Source organism: Lolium rigidum, chromosome 2 (assembly GCF_022539505.1).
Source record: "Lolium rigidum isolate FL_2022 chromosome 2, APGP_CSIRO_Lrig_0.1, whole genome shotgun sequence".
NCBI classification, from domain to species: domain Eukaryota; kingdom Viridiplantae; phylum Streptophyta; class Magnoliopsida; order Poales; family Poaceae; genus Lolium; species Lolium rigidum.
The window spans coordinates 135509608-135528792 of NC_061509.1; positions in this window are offsets into that span (position 1 = coordinate 135509608).

Genomic DNA, 19185 nt, shown 5'->3' on the forward strand with positions numbered 1-19185 from the left:
TCCAACCAAAACGGAGCTTAATCAACAAAGTTTGACAGGCCACACAGAAGTCATCAAGCGCTAAGAAGTACAAAAATCTATAATTATGTAGGTAGGATATTAACACTTGCTGTGGTTGGAATGCAGATTGGCTACCATGCATATACAAATAGACACATTGACATTTGCTTTGACGTTCACCAAACCCAACTCATCTGCCCGGCCGGTCACCTGGGTACGTGTGTGCGCGTGTGTTTGGTTGGACCTGAAGCAAATTCTGCAGTACCTTTGTAGCCAAGGGAATGATCTAGTACATGATTCTCTACTGTTGCTTTAGGTAAACTGCTAAACTCAAAAAGGCTTGCAAAGAAGGTTTACAGGTGTGAATGTGAAACTCGAAAGGCAATCGCGACGAACAATTTGAACAGGGAAAACAGGAAGTCTAGCTAAGATGGATCTGCTCCCCACCCAGCCGCCCCTCCACCCAGCCGCCGCCTCCCTCCCCAACCGACCCCTCCCTGCAGCGCGGCCCCTCCACCCTCCACCACCGTCCCCTCCCTCCCCCTCTCCTCCCTCCCCACCCGATCTTCGCCCCGGGTCGTCTCGCGCGAGGCGGATCCGGGCGACGACCCAAACCCTAGAAAGGCAGTTGATCTTCCTTTTCCCGGACGCTGCCGCCATCGGGGTCGGCGGTGGCGGCCGCGCCCGGCTGCCAAAGGCAGGGGCGGTGGTGGTGCGCCCATGGACTCCCCTTCACGCGGAGGCGGGGTCTTTCAGGGGCGACGACGGTGGATGGCGGGTCTGGTGGTGGTGGCCTTCGGCTACATCACCTGGATCATGGCGAGGGACACGGTGGTGTGGAGGAACTCGGCGAGGCGGAAGGGCGGCAGCGGGACCGGGCGGCAGTGGCAAGGTACATGGTCGCGAGGCGGCGACAATGAGGCTCGGCCCTGGCGGGCAGCAGTCGGCCGTCTCCGCGTCGTGGGCGTGGGCGTAGCCTCTATCCCGATGGCTGTCGGCCTCCACCGGCCGAGTTGGAGGAGGAAGATGGACCGTGGTTCCCAATCATGGTGGCGGTGTGGGGGCCGTCCATTCCGGCTTTCATGGTGGTGGTCCTAGGGTTCTTCTTTCGCGAAGATGAAGACATTCCGGATGCTGATCTTTCTTCATCTAGCCGGAGGGATGAATTTCCGAAAGCTCCGATAGCGAATGAAACAGTGCATCTTTTGCCTGGAGTTCACAGGTTCGGGTGGTATTCGGTCGCGCGCACCCATGCTTTTATTTCGACCGTTTGGTTTCGGAGGGAGCGGCGTGAAGCTCTGCTCTAAGTTGACATCAAGTGAATTTTGGTCCATGGGGAAGTCAGAAGCACAAAATATCATGAAGACGGGATTGGGGGATTAACTAAAGAAGGTCCAAGTCTTCGCGATGTTGTGGAACTTGCTTGGTGTTCCGGGATTCACAACTGTGGAATGAAAGTGGGGGCGGCAGCACATGTGAAGTTCAGAGTCCTACCTTTCAGGGTGAAAACCCAGGGTCTGGCCTTAACTGGTTGTGCCTGGCAATCATGACCTTGTTGGAGGCATTGTTTTGAAAGCGGAGACTATCTTCAGGGTGAAAACCTAAGATCTTTGATCGGACGACGACGATGTTGGTGCACTGTTTCCTTCTTGGAGGCGTCGTTTTTGGAGAGTCTATATTTCAGGTGTTGTCTTGGTGGTGGATGTATTGTTGTTGCTAGACCTGAGATACTATGGCGGGACTTTTATTTCTTAGTTTTTTTTAGATGTGTGCATCCGTACTGTCATTAGGGTGTTGCGTTGTTGCAGAGGCTGAATATAATTGGTATTTTGTGTATTAATATATTTCCTTTATCGAAAAAACCTAAGATGGATCTGACAGTGATTGATTCAACCATGAGGTCAAAGATCGAAGGTTACCTGCCACAAAAGTGAAGTTTTCTTTGTTGTTTAGGCGAGGTGTGTGCGTAGAATATTTGTGATGTAGAACGTTCGCATGCTAACTAAACTGCTGGTCTATTAGACTACTGTTGTTATCATCCCAAGTCTGTTATGGCAAGACAAAGACTAACGCGTACATGATTGGAGAAAAAGCAAAAGCATTCTGCGTGGGCATTTTGGCCATAACGGGACAGGTCTTACTTTGCTTCCATCTGGATGGAGAAATTAGCCTGGGCTCCTTTGCTTACCTCGATCGATCGGGGGACCATTTTCCATTCATGAATCATCTACCTGCTCCTTTGACCTCTATTCTCTCTTCTACGCGTGCTAGTTTACTTCGTGTCTTCCTTTCCCTCTCTTTAATTTGCCTGTCTGCAAAGACACGTCGATGCTTTTCTTACAATAGAAGATCTAGAACACTAAAAGGTCTCCGAACCAACTAACACGCAAGAAAATGTTCGGAAAAACGATATTCATCAGCTTGTTCTGTTTGGAATAAGAACCTAAGATGTCACGGTGCTACTATTTCCGGATGCCTTGATGGCAATGCAAGTAGCAATGGCCACGAAGAACATTCAAGATGGATAAGATACAGGTCCATGAATTATTAAATTTTAAGGCGTATCTTTTGCCTAAATTAATTGACCAACAATGGCTTTGCTAATAGTATGTGTTTATGTGGCATAAAACTAGTGCCACTAGACAATAATCAAAGTATTTACTTATGATTGTGACATTGCATGACCTGAACCCAAATTTGTTGGAGTGATTGTCTGTCAAAGTCTCAATTTACGACGTCTTACATCTTACTATGGATGAAGTGGAATTCAGCTCTACTTGATGTTGACTTTGTGAATAGTGGGTCCACAATACAAATTTTTCTAACATGTCGACTAAGGCCAGGAATTCATTACATTGAAGTTGGCTAAGGCCATGAACAAAAATACTGTAGTGGAAGAGGAGTAGCAGCCGACATCAACTGAATGTCACTTTGTAGCTTGTTTTTGTACAACTAGTGTATATGCCCGTGCGTTGCCACGGGTTTTCAAATTTCATTTCTCAATGCACATATAATTCACAACTTCACTCTGAAAATTTAAAATAAATCAGGGATATCATAATGTATTACAACATAATAATATCGAACGCAATAACAAGGCAACATTGTAGTGCATATGCGTGCGTGGTTCCAACCAATGAGTTGGCCCTTAAGTTCATGAGCAATAATGTTTCATACAGTGCCTGAATTAAGTGCATATGATCTGGTCCTCAAGTTTACGGGGTCCGAAAACTACAAAAAGATTATTTTACAGATCGGCATTACAACCGTCTAGCTCTACTCCATTTTTTCACAATACAAAATAATATTGCACCCAACATCTTCTATTTTTTCCTATAATGCAAGAGGTTAATAGTTATTACATCCAAGTTATACATCAATACACTTACTAATTGTGTAGTCACAGGCCCTGCCATGTCTTCAGCATAATAAAAAGTGGCAACAAAAAAGTTTTAGACTTCATCTTTTCAAGGTAAATGTATCCAAAAATGTAGTTGCCAATCATTCACCAACTGCACATTTATAATGATATATCCAGTGCTAGAAGTCTATATAGAATAATTACTTATCTATTACAGTTCCATGGAGTACATGAGATAAACATCACTCTTTCACTGTTATCTGTAGTAATCAATGAAAACTCAGAATAAAAGATAAACTCCAGCATTACAATACTCCCAGATAAAATCACAAAGATTATAATGCAAAACTAACCTATCAGAAAAAATCATAGTTTTAAGGAACAATATTATTGTTAAAATGTGTTGCTTTCTAGCTTGCCACGCCCATTGTTTCATCAGTTTCATGCATGTATTTTTTGCTTTCCCTGCAATATCGAGAACATAATATTAGAATTTAAAATAGAGTTCTAAGATATTTTAGGGGGATAAATTGGTTAACATAAGTAATGTGCTGCCACAGATATTATTCAGAATAAGTTGATGTACACTACACGAACAAAAGGCTGAGATGATTCCACTGGGGAACTTTTAAGTATTGTGGAACAATCCCATGCTGATTACACTTGTATATTGCAACAAAAACACCATGCAAAGTCTAGTGAAGATGTTATTCAACTAATACCCATTCGCTCCTCCAAGAATCAACCTTACAACGTTCTGTCAATTGTGCAAATGTTATCCTGAGACCGCTACACACTTCCTTTTCGAGTGTTGCTACTCTGGAAGAATATGGCATTCTGCAGCCGCTTGGCTTTATTGTCCATCCCTATTGATGGATCTCAGGTCTAGCCATGACACGGTTCTCCATTACAGGCTAGCTATGGCAAAGTCTCCGACCGACAACCCTGCAGGGCTAAGATCCACCATCACCCTCATTTCTAGGAGATTTGGAAGAAAAAAATATGCAAAAACCTTCAACAACAAATCCTCGTTGCCTTCAGCGCTGATGCAAAAAATCAAAAAATGAGAGCATAAACTTGATTCTGGCGGGAGTGAAGCACTTAGCGGAGCTAATTACCTGATTTTGTTTCCTTTTTTTGTTTCTGGTTAGGCCTTGGCCTGTTTATGTTTGCTCCTCCTTTATCATTATAAAAGGCAAAGCTTTTGTCTTGTTTCATAAAAAAATTAACCTTACAATTCCAATACATCCATTCAGGGACAAAAAGAATGAAGGGAAATGAAGGGGTAATACCTGAAAAGCACATTGTCAGTCGAGCGGTGGCTAGTCCGTTGGAGAGGGCAGTCCATCGTAGGTGGCGGACCTTGGAGGCGGGATGTGGGTGAAGAGCAATCATTAGTCCAAACGAATAAAAATAAGTTTAATTTTCGTATTGTGCTGCAAATATAGACGAACAAAAAACATCATAGGCGTACAAGGGATTCACATTTGTTTTGCCATGAAGCCAGTGAGGCTACTCCAATTCCTTCCGATAACTGCATTTAATCAAGAAATTGAACAACTAAATCACTTCAAGTTAACTCAAGCTGCGCAAGTGAAGGGCACAATAATAACGCATGAATGTATAATTACTTTAACCAGTAAGTAACATAAAAAAATGCATGTAGATTTATACACCATTGGTATTTCATATAAAAGGGCTGTCAAAACAATAGTAAAATGATTTTCAGAAAATATCGAATCAAAGAAAATAAATATATGGATCTATTGTTCTGGATCAAATAGACCTTTTAAAACAATAACACTACTCTAAGAAATGTGATGAGCAGAGATAATGATATGATATGCAGATCAAGCTTAATAAAAGAGAAGAGCTAAAGTATGTGTACCTGCAACATAAGTGTCATCGTAGCTCATAAATCAGATGAATTAATCATACACACATTCCAACCTTTTCCTCAAAGAAATCTACAAGTACCGAGTGTAGCGATTAGAAAACTCTAAGAGAAGCCTAAAACTTATTAAATTTTACATCTGCTACCATAAATCAAGAGATGACATGGTCCCAACATGAAGTCTTCGACAGTTCTCCAAATAAGTAATGGTGTAATTGAACCAAGAGAACAACTGAAGGCTGTTGCACGATGTTGTAAATTATAGTTTTTGAGGTAATCAGGCCTTCGCATCTGCTTATCTAATGATGTGCCACTATAAAACTTGGGACGAGACAGGATAGTGATGTCTGGGATGCTAAAATGAGTGCCTCCATATGCCTATATCCTGGGTTGACATGCGCCCTTATCTCCAGACCTCCTGAAAACCAGGTGGAAATCAAGGTGAGTAACTCACTGGAGACATTCTTGTAGGATAACGTTGCATAGAAAACAAAAATTTTCCTACCGCGAACACGCAATCCAAGCCAAGATGCAATCTAGAAGACGGTAGCAACGAGGGGGTATCGAGTCTCACCCTTGAAGAGATTCCAAAGCCTACAAGATGAGGCTCTTGTTGCTGCGGTAGACGTTCACTTGCCGCTTGCAAAGCGCGTAGAAGATCTTGATCACGATCGGTTCCGGCGCCACGAACGGGCAGCACCTCCGTGCTCGGTCACACGTTCGGTTGTTGATGAAGACGACGTCCACCTCCCGTTCCAGCGGGCAGCGGAAGTAGTAGCTCCTCTTGAATCCGACAGCACGACGGCGTGGTGTCGGTGGCGGTGTAGAAGTCCGGCGGAGCTTCGCTAAGCAAACCGGGCAATATGAAGTGGAGGAGCAAAGCTAGGGTTTGGGAGGGGGTGGCCGGCCACTCTATGGGGGCGGCCAGCTTGTGGTCTTGGGGTGGCCGGCCCCCTCCCTTGGCCCCTCATTATATAGGTGGATCCCAAGTGTTGGTGTCCAAGTCTTCGAATAAGACCCGAAACCAAAACCTTCCATAGGAGGGGGCAAACCTAGCCCAACTAGGACTCCCACCCAAAGGTGGGATTCCCACCTCCCATGTGGGGGTGGCCGGCCCCCTATGGTGGAGTCCACTTGGGACTCCACCCCCACTAGGGCTGGCCGGCCATGGAGGTGGAGTCCCTTGTGGACTCCACCTTCCTTGGTGGTTTCTTCCGGACTTTTCTAGAACCTTCTAGAACCTTCCATAGAACCTTCCGCGACATTTTATTCACATAAAATGACATCCTATATATGAATCTTATTCTCCGGACCATTCCGGAACTCCTCGTGATGTCCGGGATCACATCCGGGACTCCGAACAAATATTCCAACTTCATTCCATATTCAAGAACTACCATTTCAACATCCAACTTTAAGTGTGTCACCCTACGGTTCGAGAACTATGCGGACATGGTTGAGTACTCACTCGACCAATAACCAATAGCGGGATGCTGGAGATCCATAATGGCTCCCACATATTCAACGATGACTTTAGTGATCGAATGAACCATTCACATACATTACCAATTCCCTTTGTCTCGCGATATTTTACTTGTCCAGAGGTTTGATCTTCGGTATCACTCTATACCTTGTTCAACCTCGTCTCTCGACAAGTACTCTTTACTCGTACCGTGGTATGTGGTCTCTTATGAACTCATTCATATGCTTGCAAGACATTAGACGACATTCCACGAGAGGGCCCCGAGTATATCTATCCGTCATCGGGATGGACAAATCCCACTATTGATCCATATGCCTCAACTCATACTTTCCGGATACTTAATCCCACCTTTATAGCCACCCATTTACGCGAGTGGTGTTTGGTGTAATCAAAGTACCTTTCCGGTATAAGTGATTTACATGATCTCATGGTTATAAGGACTAGGTAACTATGAATCGAAAGCTTATAGCAAATAACTTAATGACGAGATCTTATGCTACGCTTAATTGGGTGTGTCCATTACATCATTCATATAATGATATAACCTTGTTATTAATAACATCCAATGTTCATGATTATGAAACTAATCATCCATTAATCAACAAGCTAGTTTAAGAGGCATACTAGGGACTTCTTGTTGTCTACATATCACACATGTACTAATGTTTCGGTTAATACAATTCTAGCATGATATATAAACATTTATCATAAACATAAAGATATAAATAATAACCACTTTATTATTGCCTCTAGGGCATATCTCCTTCGATCTCCCACTTGCACTAGAGTCAATAATCTAGATTACATAGTAATATACCTAACACCCATGGCATTCGGTGTTGGTCATGCTTTGCCCTAGGGAGAGCTTTAGTCAACGGATCTGCTACATTCAGATCGGTGTGTACTTTGCAAATCTTTACTTCTCCATCTTCGATGTACTCGCGAATCGAGTGGTAACGCAGCTTGATATGCTTCAGCCTCTTGTGTGACCTTGGTTCTTGTGCATTGGCGATGGCACCCATGTTATCACGAGTAAATGATTAATGGGTCCAATGCACTAGGAACCACACCGAGCTCTACAATGAACCTCTTCATCCATACCGCTTCGATGAAGCCTCCGAAGCCGCTATGTACTCGATTCGTTGAAGACTTCGCCACACAGTGCCTTTGCTTCGAGCTTGCCCGGCTTGCTGCGGCACCATTCAATATAAACACGTACCGCAGTTGTGACTTAGAGTCATCGGGATCGGTGTTCCAACTTGCATCGGTGTAACCGTTTACAACGAGCTCTTGGTCACCTCCATAACAAAGAAACATATCCTTAGTTCTTTTCAAGTACTTCGGGATATTCTTGACGCTGTCCAGTGTTCCATTCCTGGATCACTTTGATATCTGCTAGTCAAACTAACGGCATGTGCTATATCCGGTCTAGTACATAGCATGGCATACATGATAGATCCTATCTGCCGAGGCATAGGGGATATTATTCATCCTTTCTCTTTCTTACGCCGTAGCCGGTCCTTGAGTCTTACTCAATACCTTGCACAGTAACATAGGTAAGAACCCTTTCTTACTTTCGTCCATTCTAAATTTCTTTAGAATCTTGTCCGAGATATGTACTCTGTGATAGCCCTATTAGGCGTCTTGATCTATCTCTATAAATCTTGATGCCTAATATATATGATGCTTCACCAAGGTCTTTCATTGAAAAACTATTATTCAAATAACCCTTAACACTTGCTTAATAGTTCTATATCATTCCCGATCAATAATATGTCATCTACATATAATATCGGGAATGCTACGAGCTCCCACTCACTTTCTTGTAAATACGAGGCCTCTCCATGACATCTGTATAAACCCGAAGTCTTTGATCACCTTATCAAAGCGTCGGTTCCAACTTCTTGATGCTTGCTTCGAGTCCATAGATTGAACGCTGAAGTTTGCATACTTTGTCGGCATTTTTAGGATCGACAAAACCTTTGGGTTGTACCATATACAACTCTTCCTCAATGTCTCCATTAAGGAACGCCGTTTTGACATCCATGCGCAAATCTCATAATCGAAAAATGCAGCTATTGCTAACAAAATCCTCACTGATTTTAGCTTCGCTACCGGTGAGAAAGTCTCATCGTAGTCAACTCCTTGAATTTGTCGGAAACCCTTTGCGACAAGTCGAGCTTTATAGACGAGTAATATTACCATCGGCATCTGTTTTTCTCTTGAAGATCCATTTATTCTCGACAGCCTTTCGGCTCTCGGGTAAGTCTACCAAAGTCCATACTTTGTTATCATACATGGATCCCATTTCGGATTTCATGGCTTCTTGCCTTTTGTTGGAATACGGGCTCATCATCGCTTCTTCATACGTCGCGGGGTCCTCATCATTGTTATCCACAATCATGACATTTAGACAAGGATCAAACCAATCGGGAGTGGTACGTTCCCTTGTCGATCTGCGAGGATTCGATGGTTTCCTCGTTCGAAGTTTCATGATCATTATCATTTGCTTCCTCTTATTGCCGGTGTAGGCGGTACGAGTACAACTTCCGATCTTGCGCTACTGCGATCAGCGAGTATAGATTCATCAATCTCATCGAGTTCTACTTTTCTTCCGGTCACTTCTTTAGTGAGAAATTCTTTCTCAAGAAAGGTTCCGTTCTTAGCAACAAAGATTTTGCCTTCGGATCTGTGATAGAAAGTGTACCCTATAGTTTCCTTAGGGTATCCTATGAAGACGCATTTCTCCGCTTTGGGTTCTAGCTTGTCCGGTTGTAACTTTTTTACATAGGCTTCGCAACCCCAAACTTTCGGGAACGACGACTTAGGTTTCTTATTAAACCATAATTCATACGGTGTCGTTTCTACGGATTTTGATGGTGCTCTATTTAAAGTGAATGCGGTTGTCTCTAATGCATAACTCCAAAAAGATAACGGCAAATCGAGTAAGAGACATCATAGAACGAACCATATCTAAGAGAGTTCGATTACGACGTTCGGACACACCGTTTCGTTGTGGTGTTCCCGGTGGTGTCAATTGTGAAAGTATTCCGCATTTCTTTAAATGCATGCCAAACTCATAACTCGGATATTCACCTCCACGATCTGATCGTAGAAATTTAATCTTCTTGTTACGTTGATTTTCTACTTCACTTTGGAATTCCTTAAACTTCTCGAAAGTTTCGGATTTATGTTTCATGAAATAGATATACCCATATCTACTCAGATCATCTGTGAAGGTTAGAACATAACGATAACCACCGCGCGATGCTACGCTCATTGGTCCGCACACATCGGTATGTATGATTTCCAATAAGTCGGTAGCTCGCTCCATCATACTGGAAAATGGAGTCTTAGTCATTTTTCCCATCGGACATGCTTCGCATCTATCAAGTGACTCAAAGTCAAGTGATTCTAGTAATCCATCGGTATGGAGTTTCTTCATGCGTTTCACTCCAATATGACCAAGACGGCGAGTGCCACATATAAGTAGAATTATCATTCAATTTAATTCGCTTAGCATCAATGTTATGTATATGCGTATCACTACTATCGAGATCTAACGGAAATAAGCCATTCTTTTGTGGTGCTCGACCATAAAAGATATTATTCATAAAAATAGAACAACCATTATTCTCGGACTTGAATGAATAACCGTCTTGCATTAAACAAGATCCGGATATAATGTTCATGCTCAACGCAGGTACAAAATAACAATTATTTAGGCTTAAAACTAATCCCGAAGGTAGATGTAGAGGAAGTGTGCCGGCTAGCGATCACATTGACCTTGGATCCGTTTCCAACGCGCATCGTCACTTCATCCTTCGGCGAGTTGTCGTTTATTCTTTAGTTCTTTGTTTCGAGTTACAAATATGAGCAACCGAACCGGTATCAAATACCCGGGTACTAGAACGAGAACCGAGTGAAATGAACATCTATAACATGTATATCATATATACCTTCTTTCTTCTTCTTGACAAGGCCGCTCTTCGGATCAGCCGGATACTTGGAGCAATTACGCTTCCAGTGTCCCTTCTCCTTGCGGTAATAGCACTCGAGCATCGGGCTTAGGGCCGTTCTTAGGTTTCACGAGGAGGCGTGGCAGCTTTCTTGCCACCCTTCTTGAATTTTCCCTTAGACTTGCCCTGTTTCTTGAAGCTCGGTGGTCTTGTTGACCATCAACACTTGGTGCTCTTTCTTGATCTCAATCTCGGCGGCTTTTAGCATGCCAAAGAGTTCGGGTAACTCCTTGTTCATGTTCCGCATATTGTAGTTCATCACAAAGTTCTTGTAACTTGGTGGCGGTGATTGAAGGACACGATTAATCCCCAGTCTATTAGGAATCACTATTCCCAAGTCACTGAGTTTCTTCGCATGCCCGGTCATGGCGAGCATGTGCTCACTAACGGAGCTGCCTTCTTCCATCATACAGCTGAAAAATTGTTTCGATGCTTCATAGCATTCCACGACCGCATGAGTCTCAAAAATAGTCTTCAACTCTTTCATCAACTCATGAGGATCGTGGTGCTCAAAACGTTTTTGAAGATCGGATTCCAGACTGCATAAGATGGCACACTTGAACTTGAGAGTACCGAGGTTTTCAGAGTCGCGTAAACAGCTTTTACTTCATCGGTTTCGGTTTACACAGGAGGGTCACCTAGCGGTGCATCAAGCACATATTGCAGATTTCCGCCGAGAGAGGAAGATCCTCACATGACGGAACCGATCGAGTGAAGTTGCTACCGTTGCTCTTAAGCTTTTCTTTCTCTAGGAAGCTGGTTAAAATTGATTGGGGACGCCATCTCTACAACATATATTTGCAATAGTTTAGACTAAGTTTATGACAAATTGAGTTCAAATTTTAATTCTACATAATTAAAAATCTAGATGAACTCCCACTCAAAACAATATCCCTCGCATTGTCTTAGTGATCACACGAACCAAATCCACCGCACCTAAACCCGATCATCACGAGAAAAGGTGTGATTTCATTGGCAAACACTCAAAGTGTTCATCATATCAACCATATGATTCATGCTCTACCTTTCGGTATCATGTGTTCCGAGACCATGTCTGTACATGCTAGGCTCGTCAAGGCCACCTTAGTATCCGCATGTGCAAAACTGTCTTGCACCCGTTGTATGTACTTATTGAATCTATCACACCCGATCATCACGAGATGCTTCGAAACGACAAGACTTGATAACGGTGCTACTAAGGATGAACACTTTATTATCTTGAGATTTTAGTGAGGGATCATCTTATAATGCTACCGTCGCGATCTAAGCAAAATAAGATGCATAAAAGGATTAACATCACATGCAGTTCATATGTGATATGATATGGCCCTTTTGTCTTTGCGCCTTTGATCTTCATCTCCAAAGCACGGACATGATCTCCATCATCTTCGGGCATGATCTCCATCATCGTCGGCGAAGCACCAAGGTCAATGGCGCCGTCTTCAAGATTGTCCTCCATGTAGCAACTATTACAACTACTTTGAAATACTACTCAACATGAAATTTAAAGACAACCATAAGGCTCTGCCGGTTGCCACAATACAATAATGATCATCTCATACATATTCATCATCACATTATGGCCATATCACATCACCAAACCACTGCAAAAACAAGTTAGACGCTCTCTAATTTGGTTTGCATATTTTACGTGGTTTAGGGTTTTTCGATATAGATCTAATCTACCTACGAACATGAACCACAACGTTGATACTAATGTTGTCAATAGAAGAGTAAATTGAATCTTTACTATAGTAGGAGAGACGGACACCCGCAAAGCCTCTTATGCAATACAAGTTGCATGTCGAACGAGGAACAAGTCTCATGAACGCGGTCATGTAAAGTTAGTCCGAGCCGCTTCATCCCACTATGCCATAAAGATGCAAAGTACTCAACTAAAGATAACAAGAGCATCAACGCCCACAAACCATTGTGTTCTACTCGTGCAACCATCTATGCATAGACACGGCTCCGATACCACTTGTAGGATAACGTTGCATAGAAAACAAAAATTTTCCTACCGCGAACACGCAATCCAAGCCAAGATGCAATCTAGAAGACGGTAGCAACGAGGGGGTATCGAGTCTCACCCTTGAAGAGATTCCAAAGCCTACAAGATGAGGCTCTTGTTGCTGCGGTAGACGTTCACTTGCCGCTTGCAAAAGCGCGTAGAAGATCTTGATCACGATCGGTTCCGGCGCCACGAACGGGCAGCACCTCCGTGCTCGGTCACACGTTCGGTTGTTGATGAAGACGACGTCCACCTCCCGTTCCAGCGGGCAGCGGAAGTAGTAGCTCCTCTTGAATCCGACGGCAGACGACGGCGTGGTGTCGGTGGCGGTGTAGAAGTCCGGCGGAGCTTCGCTAAGCAAACCGGGCAATATGAAGTGGAGGAGCAAAGCTAGGGTTTGGGAGGGGGTGGCCGGCCACTCTATGGGGGCGGCCAGCTTGTGGTCTTGGGGTGGCCGGCCCCCTCCCTTGGCCCCTCATTATATAGGTGGATCCCAAGTGTTGGTGTCCAAGTCTTCGAATAAGACCCGAAACCAAAACCTTCCATAGGAGGGGGCAAACCTAGCCCAACTAGGACTCCCACCCAAAGGTGGGATTCCCACCTCCCATGTGGGGGTGGCCGGCCCCCTATGGTGGAGTCCACTTGGGACTCCATCCCCACTAGAGCTGGCCGGCCATGGAGGTGGAGTCCCTTGTGGACTCCACCTTCCTTGGTGGTTTCTTCCGGACTTTTCTAGAACCTTCTAGAACCTTCCATAGAACCTTCCGCGACATTTTATTCACATAAAATGACATCCTATATATGAATCTTATTCTCCGGACCATTCCGGAACTCCTCGTGATGTCCGGGATCACATCCGGGACTCCGAACAAATATTCCAACTTCATTCCATATTCAAGAACTACCATTTCAACATCCAACTTTAAGTGTGTCACCCTACGGTTCGAGAACTATGCGGACATGGTTGAGTACTCACTCGACCAATAACCAATAGCGGGATACTGGAGATCCATAATGGCTCCCACATATTCAACGATGACTTTAGTGATCGAATGAACCATTCACATACATTACCAATTCCCTTTGTCTCGCGATATTTTACTTGTCCGAGGTTTGATCTTCGGTATCACTCTATACCTTGTTCAACCTCGTCTCCGACAAGTACTCTTTACTGCATACCGTGGTATGTGGTCTCTTATGAACTCATTCATATGCTTGCAAGACATTAGACGACATTCCACCGAGAGGGCCCGGAGTATATCTATCCGTCATCGGGATGGACAAATCCCACTATTGATCCATATGCCTCAACTCATACTTTCCGGATACTTAATCCCACCTTTATAGCCACCCATTTACGCGAGTGGTGTTTGGTGTAATCAAAGTACCTTTCCGGTATAAGTGATTTACATGATCTCATGGTTATAAGGACTAGGTAACTATGAATCGAAAGCTTATAGCAAATAACTTAATGACGAGATCTTATGCTACGCTTAATTGGGTGTGTCCATTACATCATTCATATAATGATATAACCTTGTTATTAATAACATCCAATGTTCATGATTATGAAACTAATCATCCATTAATCAACAAGCTAGTTTAAGAGGCATACTAGGGACTTCTTGTTGTCTACATATCACACATGTACTAATGTTTCGGTTAATACAATTCTAGCATGATATATAAACATTTATCATAAACATAAAGATATAAATAATAACCACTTTATTATTGCCTCTAGGGCATATCTCCTTCAATTACACATCAGTATGGTCTGATGCACAATACTTGAAACATTGTTCCGGGGAGAATGTGAGCTATTGGCCAAATGCGTTGCTAAATTCAATACTAAAATGGAAAAACATAAAACATTCTATTTGATAATATTTACTATTCAGAATGATAAAAATGGTAACCAGGCCTAGAATTTTGCGTGAGACTGCAGAGAACATTTTCAAATGACAGATGCGGATGCATGCTTATTATAATTGTCCAATTCAGCATATTTTTTCTCTTTTATAAGACAAACATATTATAAATTGATGCTGGTCTACAACGGCGCACCAATTCACACCTTTAGCTATTCTCCTAATGTTTTGTTCATCTTCTCAGCACTCTTTTTCAGATCAATGCCACACATCAAGGTATCAGTAGTATCACCACAACACTAAATGAGTAACAAAGAATAATTTAATTCAAGGTTAGGACTGATATGAGCGGGAGTATAAATTTAATCATGATGAGCACAACATCACTTACATCTGCGTTAGGATTTGGAAATTCTATATTCATGTGGATATGACCGAGCCTCAGGAGTAACAGTGCTATGGCATATTACAACTTTTTTGGTTGTATAGAAAGGGAACAAGTGAACAGCTTCAACAAAATCTAATGCACATGATGAAAAGGACAAAATTTGTGGAAACATCACATGAATAAACGAAATGAATTCCATCTTTACCTCTTCAACCCTGTATTTGTCCAGGTTCACCTCGAGCAAGAGTCGGGAGCACTTCTGCAATTCGAAACCAACCAACCATAATTAATTCAAATAAACACCAAGACCTGAAATCGGGCATGGGGAGGAAGGAATCAGAGGGGAATCAGAGTTATTGTTCTCTCTGAAAAGTACAGTGGCAATTATAAGATGGGAAAATTTGCTACATGATACTATTGTTTTCTGGTGTTTGATAAACAGGCAAGAGTTCCTCAAATCCTACCTTAGCATAACTATTGTACATGATAGAATTTTACACACACGAGTGGTGTTTAATTTTCAAGCATATTGAAATATCGCAATCTATTCAAGACTCGTGCTATCGTTTTTTGAGTGAATCTCAGTTCTTAGGCTACAAGTGTAAGAAGCAAAATAGAATGAAGGATTGAGATTCAGTGTGCAGAATCACTCACCTAAGAACCCACCACTCGCGGGTATCCACAAAGTATCCACACATCCATTGATGATTTCATTATGCAGTAACAAAGTAGGCCATCATATCTCTGTCAAAACATTTTTTAAACGGTTACTTTTCACAGGCAGGTGATCAAGCAACTGGAACTAAATTTGCACCTAGTTACCTTCTCTTGTGCCAGCTTCTACAAGGAATTATTGGAACACCATAATATATCATCTTTCATTCAATGAAGCACGGCCGGAGCACATGTGAAATGGTAAACTTGTTGCAAGAAAATCATGATCGACAACCTACATAGAACTTCATATCTTTATCAACATCCAAAATAGGTTACTGCAGATAAAGTTAGTATGAGCTGGATACTTCTGAATTCAAGTAAGAATCATGGTAACCAGAAGATCATCTTTTCAGGATTGGAAGTCCTCAGTGAGGATTGCACATCTGGTAATCATAAAGAATTGAGATGTTACAAAAGTATCAATGTCCAATGATTCCATTCACGCAAGAGTAAAATAAAACCTTATTTGACAGTTCTTAACACGTGCAGTGGCCCTCGTAGTCAAACAAAGAAGTCTTCCTAAAAAACACAAGACAAGAAAACATCCATGAATTTTTGCCATATAATAATTGATTTAAGGAATACCAAGTGATTTAAGGAATACCAAATTGTATAAATTTAGGGGAAGCCCTCTAGACCTGACTCAAACGAATTAACACTCGTAATAGAGAAGTAATCGTCACACTTACGAAATAAAACCTAAAATATCTTCAACTGCATAGCAGACCACAGTTTATCGGATAAATATTCATGTGGTGCTACTCGCCTACTCAAGTAGACAAATCATATATGCACATCATATGTAAAACTACAGACCTTAGTGTGCAACGATTATATAGATAGATGAACTATTCAGATTGCCCCAATATAATAGCAAGGTGCTTCCTGATTAAAAAGAATGAAAGTTTCAGAAGATAGCATACGTACAGTGGTAAGATAGGGTGGGTTACTCTGGCGTGAATGGAATCAAACAACTTCATCTGGTGGAGAGGATCTGGAGCGGGGTGTGGAGGTATTCCTTATTCACGGCCTACCTGATTAGCCGGACTGCAGATCTTCAATTCACGGCCTACCTGACGCCACCTATGCCTGGATGCTCCCTTACAAAAATACAGATCTTCAATTCAATCTACGATCTAGGATCCACAAAAATGCAGATCGAGCAGAGTACATACTCGTAGAGTTTGAAGGGGACACGGTGCCGATGAAGAGCGTGAGTGCACCTTGATGGGGTCAGAAATTGGCGAGCGCTTCATATCTCCCACCGCTCCATGCATGACCTGTCAGAGAGAGGATGCGGGGAGGTTCTCGCGGATGTGGACGCAGCCAAGGTTGGGCGGGGGAGTGATGGAAGGTGCGCGACGAGAGTTGGGATCGGTGGCGCTATGCGAGTTGGGATCGTGTTTTTCTTCTCCTCGGTGAGGGACGAGGACATGGTGATGGCGGCCGGGTCCACGCGGTGGAGGCGGTGGCATCCGAGGAGATGGCAATGGCGGCCGGATCTGCGCGGTGGAGGTGGTGTAGACGAGGAGGAGGCGGATGCGTTGGCGACCGGATGCGAGGGGATAGAGTGGAGGACGCGGTGCGGGAGTAGAGACGGGTTCGGTTGAGGTGGGGCCAGAGTGAGGGGTACGACGATGACGATGAAACGGACCAACGTGGGGAGAATATTGGACGACGAAACTCTTTGACGTATTGGTGTGTGGGCAGAATAAGGAACACATTCCTCCTTTTTAAGTAGTGTAGATGTAGATGTAGATTTTTTGCGGACACTCTATAACCTTTGCTTTGGCAATTCCATTTTGCTTGAAGCAAACTTAATTTTATCTCTTATTTTTGTTTTTAGTTTAATGGACCTTTTATCTGTGTGTGCAGGGATAGGGGGAGAGTGGTTGTTGAACTGTGCGCACTGAAATTATTTTATGATCTGCTTAGAACTTACCAAAAATTAAGAAAAAAGTTAGCCAAAAAAACAATAGACAATAGTTTGTTAAAAAAGTTGGATCAACACCAAAAAGGATTTTGTTTACCGGGATTTTTTTTACTTCAAGGGTTAGTGACTGACTCTTACAACATCTCCACCGACGCGTCCTATAGCGACCCCCCAATAGTGACTTGGGAGTTCGGCGCAGTTTTTAGGCCACACAGGCGCGTCCCAAAAGTATCCGGCTAGTTTTTGAGCTCAGTAGATGGGCCGGAAACCCGTGTCGGCCATTCGTGAGGGGTGCCCAACGTGCGCGCCACATCGGATGGAAGCCCTCGGGCCCGATTGGCAGCCGTTGAATGAGCGGTCAGCGTAATGACCTAGCCATGTGTGCCAAAGATTAATGGCGCCACCGCCCACCTAGCTACCTTCTCCTACCTTCGGCCAAGCAATAAATGTGCAGCACCGCCCACGCCTGCCTCCGGGTAAGCAACGGGGTGTGCTCGGGCATCGGCTCCTCCTCACACAAACCCTAGCGCCACCGTCCACTTTCTCGACCCCCCACCCGATTCATGGCCGGTTCTACGGGTCGCGGTCGCGGACGCAGCCGTTGAGGCCGCTATGTGTAATAACCCAGAACATAGGATCATCGAATGGTAGATTTAGAATTGGGATGTGCATTTCATCACAAAACGAGGGAAATTTTCGCGCCTTATTGCAACTAAACCTAAGAGGGATCGAGGTTCTCTCTCAATTGCAATTAGGGTTAGGCAATGTGAGTTAAGAATTTCGACATGATCTCTTTTGTAACTTGTGTATTTGGGAGTTGATTTGAATTGACAAGTCATATTGAATTTAAAACTAAATGAGTAAAAGACAAACAATATAGAATATAAAATATGAATTCATAATTCTAATACACATCATAATTCAAATCACTTTGAATTTCAAATTGCAATATGAATATACAAATAATTCATAAATAGATGATACAAATACAATGGGGCTCATAAGGAAAATTTGAGCTTTATTGATATATACACACACATACAATGTCTTTACATTATCCATTATACAAGAATTGGACGAATAAAAGGCAAAATAAAAAGAAGATTACATGAAATTGAATCCTAGGCTAAATCCTAAACTACATGTCTTGGAAGAAGTTGTCTTGGATCATCTTCATCTTTGGAAACCTGCAAAAGAGAAGGGAAGAACTATACAGGGGTTAAAACCAAGTCAGTAACTAGCCAGGGAGTGAAACCAAGTGTCAAGGACACTTGTGCATGTCCAAAACCTGGACAGAACCAGGATAACCATAGGCAGACCAAACCTGAGCCACACACATGGCTCAAGTTTCACCAAAGTGATCACGCAGCTCATAGAGCTGCTGTGCAATCAACAGCACAACAAGACACAACTATTAGTCACCAAGCCAAGCCAGGCTTGTGTGTCATAGCAAGAGGAGAAGCACAACAGATATAAAAGGGTAGAAACCCTAGAAGCAATGCACAGGT